General features: G+C 47.4%; 1 pseudogene across 1 annotated transcript in view; it reads right to left on the bottom strand.

The window, feature by feature from the left end:
- Positions 1–704: 704 nt before the first annotated feature.
- Positions 705–16,480, bottom strand: part of LOC147096247 (zinc-binding protein A33-like) — a 32,390-nt pseudogene continuing 16,614 nt past the window's right edge. Inside the window, exon 6 of the transcript XR_015074872.1 lies at positions 705–2,534. The product of XR_015074872.1 is annotated as a zinc-binding protein A33-like (transcript). The remainder of the gene's footprint in view (positions 2,535–16,480) is intronic.

Here is a 16,480-nt window from a genome sequence, read left to right as displayed (position 1 = left end):
AGTGTCCCCCGGACCCTCCACCGATGAATTTGGACTCTGGATCTTTCTAAAGCCGGTCTGTCCCGGGGCTCTGAGGCATTTCCCGAGCTCCCCCCTCCCCAGCCGCCTTCACTCACTCTGCAGCGCTCCTCTGCTCTGCAGTGAAACCCCGATTAAAATGAGACAGAGCTGATAAGCTGAGGGTTGGAACTGACTATTGACCAGGTCATTGTCACTGGACACGGGCTCTTCTATTTCAGCCTGTGAATCGCACGCAGACAGGTCGCAGAACAGACTCAGGAATTGGTCATTGACGGAACCTTCATGCGGTTCCTTCTGAGAGCGATTGAAGCTGGCGGGCCTTGGGGAAGTGTGGCCAATGGCCGCGGTGGGAAAGCAGCTCGAGTGAGCCGGACCGCGGGAATCCACCGGAGATACGGCCATGGAGCGCCACCTTCCGGCTGTGGAGCCACATTACAGGCAGCGAGCTCACCGGCTTCCTGCAGTTCTGGCCAAGGCTCATCGACCTGAAACTCGGTTTCTCTCCCTACATATGCTGCCTGACCTGCTGAGGATTTCCAGCATTTCCTGTGTTTATTCCTGCAGTTCACACCTCATTCTGGACTTAGCTGGACATTTTGAACTGCCGCCCAAAACCAATTTTATCCCCAGAATTCGTTCATTGATTTTTTTTTGTTAGTAATGAATTTGCATCCAACCAGCGATCACGTGGTTTTAGAGCAGTCTCACCATCTTTATTACATTCATTAATCTAACAATACAAAAAAAGCGAACGAAAAGAACAAAAATGTTGTCAGACAAAAACTCTAAAGCAGGAAGTTCAGGCGCTGCTTACTGGTCTGTCAGGAGCAAGATACCCGTGGATGTAGTAGAAGAAAGTTCACGGGCACTGTTGTTGGCCACACATTGAGATCCAGGTCTTACTCAGGCCAACAGAGGCAGGTAAAGAGAGGAAAGGAGCATCAATCACACAGCAGCATGGGGTTTCCCAGCAGAACCAGGGTGTATTCCAGCAGATGCATGAAGCACACAGCAGAGGCAATCAGCATCCCAGCAGAAGCAGGGAGCTCACATCAGAGCCAAGACGCGTCCCAGCACAGACAGGGAGGTAAAGAAATGAAACAAAGGTGCTCTCTTCTTCTGTATCTGCTCGAAGCAGGTTACATTTCTGTATTAGCAGAGACCTGGTGTGAACAATAATATAAAGAACAGAATCTACTAATACAATAAATCTGAATGAGAAAAGGTGTTTCCTGAGTCAGAAAGTTGTGGGTTCAAGTCCCACTCCAGAGACATGAGCACAACAATCTAGGCTGACTCTCCAGTGCAGTACTGAGCGAGCGCCGCACTGTCGGAGGTGTCTTTTGGATGAGACCTTTAACCGAGGCCCTGTCTGCTCTCTCAGGTGGGTGTAAAAGATCCCAACGCACTATTTCAGAGAAGAGTTCTGACGAAGGGTCATCGACCTGAAACGTTAACTCTGTTTCTCTCTCCACAGATGCTGCCTGACCTGCTGAGTATTTCCAGCATTTTCTCCTTTTATTTCAGATTTCCAGCATCCGCAGTATTTTGCTTTTGTGTTTGAGTTATCCCCGGTGCCTTGGCCAATATTTATCCCTCAATTAGCTTAACAAAATACAGATTATCTGGTCATTATCACATTGCTGTCTGTGGGAGCTTGCTGATCACAAATTGGCTGCCGCGTTTCCCACATTACAACAGTGACTACACTCCAAAAAGTACTTCATTGGCTGTAAAGCGCTTTGAGACTCCCGGTGGTCGTGAAAGGCGCTATAGAAATGTAAGTCTTTCTTTCTTCTTCTGACATTTTATATTTGTATTGGTTGTATTTACAGTCTCATTGGGATTTTACAATGTGTAATTTGGAAATTACATTTTCTAACTCCTGACCCCTGACCTCTGCTCCTGAGCCGAATGGTGCGGGGGTCAAGTCACTGTGATGTCATGGGTGATGCGGGCCGGCCCGAGGCCCCGCCCCTTTTACAGACCCGGATCGGAACCAGAGCAGATTCTCAGCCACTTGTTCACATCCCAAGTCCAGAAGAAAGGATAAAGTTTCCCCGTGAATTTATTCCCAGTGAAGGTGTGGAGGTGGGACTTGGTATCTGCGCTGTAAAATGAAACTGTCCCGGACTCATAACTGAGATAAACTCCCACCTTCCCGGGGATCGGACCGGCGGGGAGACGGGATTGAGGGGAGGAGTTTACATTAAACACATCATCAATCCGCCCGATGGTCCAGACTCGTGTCTCCGGCCTCAGTGTGACCCAACCCTTCCTCTCCACAGAGTCTGCGGCTACTCCCAGTCTCCAGCTCCGATTCCCCGCCACCTCCACCTCCCAGTAATGTCTCCCCGATGTGAATCCCTCCGATCCCAGCACACAAGCCCAGGCTGTAAACCTCTTCCAAGTGTCAGGGAGATTCCTCCGGGTCTCGGTCCGTCTCACACTCTTCAGATCCTCAGACACTTCGAGCAATGGATTCGCTGTTTCCACATCCAGGGTCACAGAGACTGGGAGAAAAAGCAGAGAATTAGAGAGATTCACCCGGGATTAGAGAGAGACTGGCCGGGGATCCGGGAGAGATTGGCCGGGGATCGGGGAGAGACTGGCCGGGGATCGGGGGGGAAGAGACTGGCCGGGGATCGGCGGGGGTAGAGACTGGCCGGGGATCGGGGGGAGAGACTGGCCGGGGATCGGGGGGGGGGGGGGGGGGGAAGAGACTGGCCGGGGATCGGGGGGGGGAAAGAGACTGGCCGGGGATCGGGGGGAGAGACTGGCCGGGGATCGGGGGGAGGAGACTGGCCAGGGATCGGGGGGAGAGACTGGCCGGGGATCGGGGGGAGAGACTGGCCGGGGATCGGGGAGAGAGACTGGCCGGGGATCCGGGGGAAGAGACTGGCCGGGGGTCGGGGGGGGTAGAGACTGGCCGGGGATCGGGGGGAAGAGACTGGCCGGGGATCGGGGGGAGAGACTGGCCGGGGATCGGGGGGAGAGACTGGCCGGGGATCGGGGAGAGAGACTGGCCGGGGATCCGGGGGAAGAGACTGGCCGGGGATCGGCGGGGGTAGAGACTGGCCGGGGATCGGGGGGAAGAGACTGGCCGGGGATCGGGGGGAGAGACTGGCCGGGGATCGGGGGGGGGCGGGGGGGGAGACTGGCCAGGGATCGGGGGGGGGGGGGGGGTGGGGAGACTGGCCGGGGATCGGGGGGAGGAGACTGGCCGGGGATCGGGGGGAGAGACTGGCCGGGGATCGGGGAGAGAGACTGGCCGGGGATCGGGGGGAGAGACTGGCCGGGGATCGGGGGGAGAGACTGGCCGGGGATCGGGGGGAGGAGACTGGCCGGGGATCGGGGGGAGAGACTGGCCGGGGATCGGGGGGAGAGACTGGCCGGGGATCGGGGGGAGAGACTGGCCGGGGATCGGGGAGAGAGACTGGCCGGGGATCGGGGGGAGAGACTGGCCGGGGATCGGGGGGAGAGACTGGCCGGGGATCGGGGGGAGGAGACTGGCCGGGGATCGGGGGGAGAGACTGGCCGGGGATCCGGGGGAGAGACTGGCCGGGGATCGGCGGGGGGGGGGGGGGGGGGAGACTGGCCGGGGAGAGACTGGCCGGGGATTGGGAGGGGAGAGACTGGCCGGGGAGAGATGTTCTCACCGAGATCCCCCTTTCTGACTGATTTTTTGTTTCTCAACTCAAGAAAAGAGCCGCCCTGAGGGGAGGAAACGAGGATCTGACAACAGCAGAAAACACCGGGACTTCCAGGGAGGGAGGGCACAGCTTCTGAAAATATCAAACATTACACCCGCCTCCGCACTGTGGGATTCTGTGGGGATATAAATACTAAAATGAACAAAAGCTGGAACTGGAGCCTCAATGTACAACTAAATACTGTTCCCAGTTTAATGCCCCACAAACTGTGGTTAAAATACCTGGGGGTTGAACACATTCCATACTCCTTACCAGATTACTCACTGAGGAAAGTCACTCTGTGGGACTGGGTGTATATGGGTAGATGTGTGTGTGTGTGTTCCTCAAAGTAGAAAAGTCCCCGGTCTGGATGGGATGCATCCTATGTTACTGGGGGAAGTAAGGGGGGGACATTGTGGCGGTTTTGGCCACAATCTTCCAACGCTCCTTAGATCTGGGGGTGGTGCCAGAGGACCGGAGGATTGCAAATGTTACACCGCTCTTTTAAAAAGGGGAGAGGGCTAAACCTGGCAACTACAGGCCAGTCAGCCTAACGTCGGTGGTGGGGAAAGTTGTCGAGACAATAATCTGGGACAAAATTAATCAGCGTTTGGGAAAGTATGGGCGAGTAAATGAAGGTCAGCACGGATTTGTTAAAGGCAAATCGTGTTTGACGAACGTGATCGAGTTCTTTGATGAAGTAACGGGGAGAGTTGATGAAGGTAGTGAGGTGGATGTGGTGTACATTGACTTTCAAAACAAGGTACCACATAAGAGACTTGTTATCAAAATTAAAGCCCACAGGATTAAAGGGCAGAAAGTAGAGAGTAGTGGTGAATGGTTGTTTTTCAGACTGGAGGGAAGTGTACAGTGGTGATCCCTGGGTCCTTATTAGGACCACTGCTCCTTTTGATATCTATTAATGACCTGGACTTGGGTATACAAGGCATCATTTCAAAGTTTTCAGACGATATGAAACTCGTAAATGTTGTAAATAATGAGGAGGATAGTAACAGACTTCAGAAAGACATAGACAGACTGATGAAACTATCAGACAAATGATAGACAACATTTAATGCAGAGAAGTGTTTAGTGATATTTTGGTAGGAAGAATGAGGAGAGGCAATATGATCTCAATGGTACAATTTTAAAGGTGTGCAGGAACAAAGAGACCCCTGGGGGTGTATGTACATAAATCTTTGAAAGTGGCAGGACAAGTTGAGAAGGCTGTTAAAATAATATGCGATCCTTGGCTTTATTAATACAGGAATAGAGTACAAAAGCAAGGAGGTTATGATAAACGATTATAAAACACTGGTTAGGCCTCAGCTGGAGGATTGTGTTCAATTCTGGGCACCGCACTTTAGGAAGGATGTCAAGGCCTTGGACAGGGTGCAGAAGAAATTTAGCAGAATGGTACCAGGGATGAGGGACTTCAGTCACGTGGAGAGACTGGAGAAACTGGGGTTGTTCTCCTCAGAGCAGAGAAGGTTAAGAGGAGATTTGATAGAGGTGTTCAAAATCATGAATGTTTTTGATAGAGTAAATAAGGAGAAACTGTTGTTTCGAATGGCAGAAGGGTTGGTAACCAAAGGACACAGATGGAAGGTGATTGGCCAAAGAACCAGAGGCGACATGAGGAAACATTTTTTACACAGCGAGTTGTTGTGATCTGGAACGCGCTGCCTGAAAGGGCGGTGGAAGCAGATTCAATAGTAACATTCCAAAGAGTATTGGATAAATAGTTCAAGGGAAAAACATCACAAGGCTGTGGGGAAAGAGCAGGGGACTGGGATTAATAGGATAGCTCTACCAAAGATGGGCCGAATGGCCTCCTTTTGTTCTGTATCATTCTATGGTCACAAAAAATAAGCATTTTATTAATAGTGTCTAATCCTCCACCTGTGATTAATCTGAATTAAATTAATTGAAAATGACTTAAAAAACTGTATTGAACCATTTACCAGTTTCACTGGTATACACTAGTGAATTTCTGTATAAATTAAATATGTTTTAAAATTTAAAAACTGTTAAAACGTGCCTACTAGTGTCTGTGCCCCTAAAAAATGAGCTCAATTTGAAGAGCTTCCTCAAACGGGCACAATCAGTGGAAACTCGCCAGGCTCATTATCCCGATCTGGCGGCGGGGCCAGTTTTATGGGCGGAGTCGATAAATGGAACAACACCCAAAAGCTCAGAGGGACTTGGACTTCGAGCTTCGAGCAGCGTAAGGAGAGGAGAGCTACACGCTTACAACTGTTCCTGATAAGTCCTCCAGTGAGTATCTGTCTGTCCCAGTGTAAGAATCCTGAGAAATCCCCATTTCAGATTCCCACTAGCTAACATGGATGAAATGAAATAAACATTATTAGTTGTAGGTTTAGGTTGGTATTGTGTAACTGTTAGTCAATGCTCGCCGATTCTTGAATAATCATGTTTATAAACCAGTGTAATATGCCTTGGGTAGACCCGGTTAGATTTTAAAATGGAAGAAAGAGGCCTTGGGCCTGCTTGACCAAATATTAAAGGTGCAGACTTTAACAAGCCTTGTTAGCAAAGCGACAGTCAGTCTGTGAGAAAAGCTGAGAGAATTAATGGAACTCCAGAGACTGAGATACGAGGCAGGGACTGTAAGATTGTTATGAATTATATGTTCGTTGTTTTTTTGAATTCTTGTTTTGATATGTTACAACATCCGCAGTGAATTATAAAAACAAAGGCTAACAGCAAGGGCCATATCTCAACCTGTACAGACATAGTAATTTAGTATTGCCATAAATACCCCAGATAAAACTGCTTGGACCACCCAGCATTGACATCGGTATTGCTACGGACATGACAACGGCACACCCAGCCCAGTCGACCCGGCAAAGTCCTCCTCACAAACATCTGGGGACTTGTGCCAATATTGGGAGAGCTGTTCCACAGACAAGTCAAGCAACAGCCTGAGATACTCATACTCACAGGATCATACCTTTCAGTCACTGTCCCAAACTCCTCCATCACCATCCCTGGACATTTCCTGTCCCACCGGCAGGACAGACCTACCAGGAGTGGCGGCACAGTGGTATAGAGTCGGGAAGGATTGGTCCTGGGAGTCCTCAATATTGCCTCCGGACCCCATGAAGTCTCATGGCTTTAGGTAAAGCAAGGTGAAGGAAACCTCCTGCTGATTACCACCTACTGCCCTCCCTCAGCTGATGAATCAGTTCTCCTCCATGTTGAACACCACTTGGAAGAAGCACTGAGAGTAGCAAGGGCACAGAATGTACTCTGGGTGGGGGACTTCAATGTCCATCACCAAGAGTGCCTCAGTAGCTCCTCTACTGACCGAGCTGGCCAAGTCCTTAAGGACATAGCTGCCAGTCTGGGCCTGTGACATGTGGTGAGAGAACCAACATGAGGGAAAAACCTACTTGACCTCGTCCTCACCAATCTACCTGTCGCAGATGCATCAGTCCATGACAGCATTGACCACTGCACAGTCATTGTGGAGACAAAGTCCGGTCTTCACACTGAGGGCACCCTCCATTGTGTTGTGTGGCACTACCACTGTGCTAAATGGGATAGATTCAGAACAGATCAAGCAGCTCCAAACTGGGCATCCATGAGGCGCTGTGGGCCATCAGCAGCAGCAGATTTGTATTGCACCACAATCAGTAACCTCATGGCCCGACATATCCCTCAGTCTACCATTACCATCAAACGAGGGGACCAACCCTGGCTCACTGAGGAGTGTAGAAGAGCATGCCAGGAGCACCAGGCGTACCGAAAAATGAGGTGCCAACCTGGGGAAGCTGCAACACGGGACTACATGCATGTTAAAAAGCAGAAGCAGCATGCTATAGACAGGGCTAAGCAAACCCACAATCAACAGATCAGATCAATGCTCTGCAGTTCTGCCACATCTAGTCGTGAATGGTGGTGGACCATTGAACAACTACTGGGAGAAGGAGGCTCCATGAATATCCCCATCTTGGTGGTGAACCTGTGGAATTCTCTCCCACAGAAAGCAGTAGAGGCCAATTCATTAAATATATTCAAGAAGGAGTTAGATATATTTCTTAAGGCTAAAGGGATCAAGGGATATGGGGAGAAGGCAGGGACAGGGTACTGAATTTGGATGATCAGCCATGATCTCATTAAATGGCGGAACAGGCTCGAGGGGCCAAATGGCCTACTCCTGCTCCCATCTTCTATGTTTCTATCTTCAAGGGTGGTAGAGCCCAGTACGTGAGTGCAAAAGACAAGGCTGAAGCGTTTGTAACCATCTTCAGCCAGAAGTGTCGAGTGGATGATCCATATCGGCCTTTTCCTGAGGTCCCCACCATCACAGAAGCCCGTCTTCAGCCAATTCACTCCATGTGGTAGCAAGAAACGGCCGTGTGCACTGGATAAGGTCAGAAATGGGGATGTTCCCTGATGACTGCACATTGTTCAGTGCCATTCACAACTCCTCAGATAATGAAGCAGTCCATGCCCGCATGCAACAAGACCTGGACAACGTTCAGGCTTGGGCTGATAAGTGGCAGGTAACATTCATGCCACAGAAGTGCCAGGCAATGACTATCTTCAACAAGCGAGAATCTAACCACCGCCCCTTGACATTCAATGGCATTACCATCGCTGAATCCCCCACCATCAACATCCTGGGCGTCACCATTGACCAGAAACTTAACTGGACCAGCCACATAAATACTGTGGCAACAAGAGCAGGTCAGAGGCTGGGTATTCTGTGGCGAGTTTCTCACCTCTTGACTCCCCAAAGCCTTTCTACCATCTACAAGGCACAAGTAAGGAGTGTGATGGAATACTCTCCACTTGTCTGGATGACTGCAGCGCAAATAACACTCAAGAATCTCGACACCATACAGGACAAAGCAGCCCGCTTGATTGGCACCCCCGCTAACACTTTAAACATTCAGTCCCCCAACCAAGGACTGCAGCGGTTCAAGGCGGTGGCTCACCACCACCTTCTCAATGGCAATTAGGGATGGGCAATAAATGCTGGCCTTGCCAGCGACACCCACATCCCATAAAAATGAATTAAAAAAAATACAGGGAAGGCTATGGGCCCTGTCATCATCCCGTCTGTCGTGCTGAACACTTGTGCTCCAGAACTAACCGCGCTTCTAGGCAAGCTGTTCCAGTACAGCTACAACACTGGCATCTATCCGACAATGCGGAAAATTGCCCTGGTATGTCTTGTCCACAAAAAGCAGGACAAATCCAACCCAGCCAATTACCGCAATCTCCACCACCTCCAAGTTACCACCCATGTCTCACCTCCTGACTCCCCAAAGCTTTCCAGCATCTACAAGGCACAAGTCGGGTGTGTGATGGAAAACTCTCCACTTGCCTGGATGAGTGCAGCTCCAACAACACTCAAGTAGCTCGACACATTCCAGGACAAAGCAGCCAGCTTGATTGGCACCCCATCCACAACCTTAAACATTCACTCCCTCAACCACCGGCGTACCGTGGCTACAGTGTGTGCCATCTGCAAGATGCACTGCAGTAATTCACCAAGGCTTATTCAGCAGCACCTCGCAAACTCGCAATCTCTGCCACCTAGAAGGAAAAGGGCAGCAGGCGCATGCGAACACCACCACCTCCAAGTTACCACCCATGTCACACACCATCCTGACTTGGAAGTATATTGCCGTTTCTTCGTCGTCACTGGGTCAAAATCCTGGAACTTCCTACCGAACAGCACTATGGGATTACCTTCATCTCACGGACTGCAACAGTTCAACAGGCGGCTCACCACCACGTTCTCAAGGGCAATTAGGGATGGGCAATAAATGCTGGCCTTGCCAGCGACGCCCACATCCCATAAGCACATTTTAAAAAGAGTATTGATGGTCAGAAACAGATGATGTAAGAGTGTCATCAGACCAAAAGCCTGAGTAAGCCAGGGTGCTACCAACATGGCATCTTTATGATTGGATTTTGGGTTTGGGTGTCAGTTAATCATTGGTTCAGGAGGACACCATAGGTTTTGAATGAGAGTAAGGTTATAAGAAGGAGGACTTAACATCCACAAATTGTAGGGGATTCCAGGGGCAGGGGATTCCAGGGGCAGGGGATTCCAGGAGTAACATACAAACATAGAAGATAGGAGCAGGAGTAGGCCATTCGGCCCCTCGAGCCTGCTCCGCCATTCAATGAGATCATGGCTGATCATCCAAATTCAGTATCCTGTCCCTGCCTTCTCCCCATATCCCTTGATCCCTTTAGCCTTAAGAAATATATCCAACTCTTTCTTGAATATATTTAATGAACTGGCCTCCACTGCCCTCTGTGGCAGAGAATTCCACAGGTTCACCACTCTCTGGGTGAAGAAATTCCTCCTCATTTCAGTCCTAAATGGCTTACCCCTTATCCTTAGACTATGACCCCTGGTTCTGGACTCCCTGGCCATCAGAAACATCCTTCCTGCATCTAGTCTGTCCAGGCTTGACAGAATTTTATAGGTTTCGATGAGATCCCCTCTCAATCTTCTAAACTCCAGTGAGTATAAGCCCAATCGACACAATCTCTCCTCATACGTCATTCCTGCCATCCCAGGTATCAGCCTGGTGAATCTTCGCTGCACTCCTTCCATGGCAAGAACATCCTTCCTCAGGTAAGGCGACCAAAACTGCACACAATACTCAAGGTGCGGTCTCACCAAGGCCCTGTACAATTGTAGCAAGACATCCTTGTTCCTGTACTCGAACCCTCTTGCTACGAAGGCCAACATACCATTTGCCTTCTTAACCGCCTGCTGCACCTGCATGCTTACCTTCAGTGACTGGTGCACAAGAACACCCAGGTTTCTTTGCACTTCCCCTTCTCCCAATCTATTGCCATTCAAATAATAATCTGCCTTCCTGTTTTTGCCACCAAAGTGGATAACCTCACATTTATCCACATTATAGTGCATTTGCCATGTTTCTGCCCAATCACCCAACCTGTCCAAATCATACTGGAGTTTCCCGACATGCTCCTCACAGCATACCCTCCCACCCAGCTTTGTGTCGTCTGCAAATTTGGAGATATTACATCCAATTCCCTCGTCCAGATCATTAATATATATTGTGAACAGCTGGGGTCCTAGGACCGATTCTTGCGGTACCCCACTAGTCACTGCCTGCCACTCGGAAAACGACCCATTTATTCCAACTCTTTGCTTTCTGTCCACCAACCAGTTCTCTATCCAAGTCAATACCTTGCCCCCAATCCCATGTGCCTTAATTTAGCACGCCAATCTCTTATGTGGGACCTTATCGAAAGCCTTCTGAAAGTCCAAATACACCACATCCACTGGTTCTCCCTTATCTATTTTACCAGTTACATCCTCAAAAAATTCCAGTAGATTAGTCAAGCATGATTTACCTTTTGTAAATCCACATTGACTTTGTCCAATCCTGTCACTGCTTTCCAAGTGCTCTGCTATTACATCTTTTATAGTGGACTCTAGCATTTTCCCCACTACCGATGTCAGGCTTACCGGTCTATAATTCCCCGCTTTTTCTCTACCACCTTTTTTGAATAGTGGGGTAACATTAGCTACCCTCCAATCCATGGGTACTGTTCCAGAGTCTATCGAGTTCTGGAAGATGACCAGCAATGCATCTACTATTTCGAGGGCCACTTCCTTAAGTACCCTGGGATGTAGATTATCAGGCCCTGGGGATTTATCGGCCTTCAGTCCCATCAATTTTCCTAACACCATTTCCCTACAAATACTGATTTATTTCAGTTCCACCCTTTCATCAGACCCTATGTTCCCCGGCATCTCTGGGAGGTTATTTGTGTCCTCCTTTGTGAAGACAGAACCAAAATATGTATTTAGTTGGTCTGCCATTTCTTTGTTCCCCATTATAAATTCCCCTGATTCTGACTGCAAGGGACCTACGCTTGACTTCACCAATCTTTTTCTCTTCACATATCTATAGAAGCTTTTACAGTCAGTTTTTATGTTCCCTGCAAGCTTACTCTCATATTCTATTTTCCCTTTCTTAATTAATCCCTTTGTCCTCCTTTGTTGAATCCTAAACTGCTCCCAATCCTCAGGATTATTGCTTTTTCTGGCCAATTTATATGTCCTCTCCTTGGATCTTATGCTATCCCTAATTTCCCTTGTTAGTCACGGTTGAGTCACCTTTTTTGTTTTATTTTTATGCCAAACTGGGATGAACAAATTCTGTAGCTCATCCATTCGGTCTTTGAATGTTTGCCATTGCCTATCCACCGTCAACCTTTTGAGTGCCATTCCCCACTCAATCCTACCCAACTCACTCCTCAGACCATCGTAGTTTCCTTTATTTAAATTGAGTACCCTAGTCTCTGAGTCAACTACTTCATTCTCCATCTTAATGAAGAATTCGATCATATTATGATCGCTCCGACCCAAGGGGCCTCGTACAACAAGATTGCTAATTAATCCTTTCTCGTTACAGAATACCCAGTCTAAGATGGCCTGATCTCTGGTTGGTTCCTCGACATATTGGTGCAGGAAACCATCCCGTAAACACTCCAGGAATTCCTCCTCCACAGTGTTGTTACTAATTTGGTTGGCCCAATCTATATGTAGATTAAAGTCACCCATGATGACTGCTGTGCCCTTATTGCACGCTTCTTTAATTTCCCTTTTAATGCCATCCCCAACCTCTGCCTTACTGTTTGGAGGTCTATTTACCACTCCCACTAAGGTTTTTTTCCCCTTAGTATTTCTCAATTCTACCCATACAGATTCCACATCATCAGAGCTAATATCCTTAATTACAATTGTGTTAATCCCTTCTTTAACCAGTAATGCTACCCCACCTCCCTTTCCTTTCTGCCTATCTTTCCTGAATATCAAATACCCCTGGACGTTGAGTTCCCAGTCTTGGCCATCCTTGAGCCACGTTTCCGTAATCCCAACCAAATCATATTCGTTTACCTCTATTTGCGCAGCCAATTCATCCACCTTATTACAAATGCTCCTCGCATTAAGACACAAAGCCTTCAGGCTTGTTTTTTTAACGCTCTTAGACCTATTAGAATTATTATTTACTGTGGCCACGTTTGATTTAAACCGTTGATTTCTCTGACTGCCACTTTTGTTTTTCTCCTTCCTATCTTTTGCTTTTATCCTCGTTTCCCTTTCCTCTGTCTCCCTGCTCAGGTTCCCAACCCCCTGCCATTTTAGTTTAAACCCTCCCCCACAGCACTAGCAAACACTCCCCCTAGGACATCGGTTCCAGCCCTGCCCAGGTGCAAACCGTCCGGTTTGAACTGGTCCCACCTCCCCCAGAACCGGTTCCAATGTCCCAGGAACTTGAATCCCTCCCCCTTGCACCATTCCTCGAGCCACGTATTCATGTGAAGTATCCTTCTATTTCTACTCTGACTAGTACGTGGCACTGGTAGCAATCCTGAGATTATTACCTTTGAGGTCCTATTTTTTAATTTATCTCCTAACTCCCTATATTCCGCTTTTGGGACCTCATCCCGCTTTTTACCTATATCGTTGGTGCCTATATGCACCACGACAACTGGTTGTTCACCCTCCCCTTCCACGATGTTCTGCAGCCGCTCGGAGACATCCTTGACCCTTGCACCAGGGAGGCAACACACCATCCTGGAGTCTCGTTTGTTGGAGTAGGAGATCCCAGGAGTAGGAGATCCCAGGAGTAGAACATTTCAGAGACACAGTAGAAGAATTCAGGAAGAAACAAGGAGACACCCTGGAGACTAGAAGAGATGAGAGACAAGAGACACAGGGTGCAGCTTACTCACAGTTGCGGCTTGTACCCAGAGTATGAGTGGTAATATAAGTCTCAATTATACACTAACTGCTGATTGAATACTGTAGTGAATGAAGTGTTGCTTGTGCTGAATAAAGTTAAATCACTGTCCCCAATACGGGTCAACCTCGAATCATTTGGAACCAGGGTCCCTCTGAACATAACATAAGAACATAAGATATAGGAGCAGGAGGAGGTCATTTGGCCCCTCGAGCCTGCTCCACCATTCAATAAGATCATGGCTGATCTGATCTTGAGCACAACTCCACTTCCCTGCTCGCTCCCCATAACCCTTGACTCCCTTCTCGTTCAAAAATTTGTCTATCTCCACTTTAAATGTACTTAATGACCCAGCCTCCACAGCTCTCTGGGGAAGAGAATTCCAAAGATTCACGACCGTCTGAGAGAAGAAATTCCTTCTCATCTCAGTTTTAAATCGGGGACTCCTTATTCTGAAATTATGCCCCCCAGTTCTAGATTCCCCCACGAGGGGAAACATCCTCTCTGCATCTACCCTGTCAAGCCCCTTCAGCGTCTTGTATGTTTCAGTAAGATCCCCTCTCATTCTTCTAAACCCCAATGAGTATCGGCCCAATCTGCTCAACCTTTCCTCATAAGACAACCCCTTCAACTCAGGAATCAACCTAGTGAACCTTCTCTGAACTGCCTCCAATGCAAGTATATCCTTCCTTAAATAAGGAGACCAAAACTGTACGCAGTACTCCAGGTGAGGTCTCACCAGTGCCCTGTACAGTTGTAATAGGATTTCCCTACTTTTATACTCCATTCCCTTTGCAATAAAGGCCAACACTCCATTTGCTTTTCTAATTACTTGCTGTACCTGCATGCTAACTTTTTGTGATTCATGTACAAGGACCCCAGATCGCTCTGTACCTCAGCATTTTGTAATCTCTCCCCATTTAAATAATAATGTGCTTTTTTATTTTTCCTACCAAAGTGGATAACCTCGCATTTTCCCACATTATACTCCATCTGCCAGATTTTTGCCCACTCACTTAGCCTATCTATATTCCTTTGGAGATTCTTTGCGTACTCCACACAATTTGCTTTCCCACCTATCTTTGTATCATCAGCAAATTTGGCTACATTACACTCGGTCCCTTCATCCAAATCATTAATATAGATTGTAAATAGTTGAGGCCCCAGCACTGATCCCTGCGGCACCACACTAGTTACAGTTTGCCAACCTTAAAATGAACCATTTATCCTGACTGTCTGTTTTCTGTTCGTTAGCCAATCCTCTATCCATGTTAATATATAACCCCCAATCCTATGAGCTCTCATCTTATGTAATAACCTTTTATGTGGCACCTTATAGAATGCCTTCTGGAAATCCAAATACACGAGATCTACTTGTTCCCCTTTATCAACCCTGCTCGTTACATCCTCAAAAACTCCAGAACATTTGTCAAACATGATTTCCCTTTCATAAAACCATGCTGACTCTGCTTGACTATGTTATGATTTTCTAAATGTCCTGTTACCACTTCCTTAATGATGGACTCCAGCATATTCCCAATGACAGATGTTAGGCTCGCTGGTCGATAGTTGCCTGTTTTCTGTTTCCCTCCTTTCTTAAATAGGGGCGTTACATTTGCGGTTTTCCAGTCTGCTGGGACCTCTCCAGAATCCAGGGAATTTTGATAGATTACAAAAAATGCATCCACTATCTCTGCAGCCACCTCTTTTAAGACTCTAGGATGCAGGCTATTGGGTCCAGGGGACTTGTCCACCTTTAGTCCCATTAGTTTGCCTAGTACTTTATAGAGATAGTGATTGTGTTAAGTCCTTCGCCCACCCAAATAGCTCCTTGATTATCCATTATTGGGATGCTTGTAGTGTCTTCTACCGTGAAGACTGATACAAAATATTTGTTCAAAGTCTCTGCCATTTCCCGGTTTCCCATTATTAATTACCCAGACTCATTGTCTAGGGGACCAACATTTACTTTAGCTACTCTCTTCCTTTTTATATACCTGTAGAAGCTCTTACTGTCTGTTTTTATATTTCTTGCTAACTTACTCTCAGAAGCTATCTTCTCTCTCTTTATCATCTTTTTAGTCGTCCTTTGCTCGTTTTTTAAAATTTCTCTAACCTCTGGCCTTCCACTATTCTTTGCAACATTGTATGTTTTTTTTTTCAATTTGATACCATCCTTTACTTCCTTAGTTCACCACGGATGGTTCATCCTTCTCTTATAGTCTTTCTTTCTCACTGGAATATATCTTTGCTGAGAGTTATGAAATATCTCCTTAAATGTTTGCCACTGCTTTTCTACAGTCTTACCCTGTAATATATTTTCCCAGTCCACTTTAACCAAGTCTGCTTTCATACCTTTGTAATTACATTTATTTAAGTTCAGGACACAAGTTTGAGACCTAGATTTCTCACCGTCAAATTGAATTTGAAATTCTATGATGCTATCATCACTTCCCAAGAGGATCCTTCAGTACGAGATCATTAATTAATCTAGTCTCGTTACACATTACCAGATCTAAAATAGTCTTCTCCCTGGTTGGTTCCACAACGTATTGTTCCAAGAAACCATCCCGTATACACTCTAAGAACTCTTCCTCAAGTCTACCTTTGCCAGTTTGCTTTGTCCAATCAATATGAAGATTAATATCTCCCATGATTATAGCCGTAACTTTCTTACAAGCCTCTATTATTTCTTGACTTATACTGTGTCCTACAGTGTGGATACTGTTTCAGGGCCTGTAGACCACTGCCACCAGTGATTTCTTACCCTTATTATTTCTTATCTCCACCCAAACTGATTCTACATCTTGATCTTCTAATTAATATCATTTCTCATTATTGCACTGACCTCATCCCTTATTAACAGAGCTACACCACCTCCTTTTCCTTTCTGCCTATCCTTACGAAATGGCAAATACCCCTGAATATTCAGTTCCCAGCCTTGGACACCTTGCAACCATGTCTCTGTAATGGCTTCATACCCATTTA

This window comes from Somniosus microcephalus, unplaced genomic scaffold, assembly GCF_052327205.1.
Source record: "Somniosus microcephalus isolate GS21.2 unplaced genomic scaffold, FLI_Smic_1.0 unresolved_chr1, whole genome shotgun sequence".
NCBI classification, from domain to species: domain Eukaryota; kingdom Metazoa; phylum Chordata; class Chondrichthyes; order Squaliformes; family Somniosidae; genus Somniosus; species Somniosus microcephalus.
This window is presented reverse-complemented; position numbering and strand designations above follow the sequence as displayed.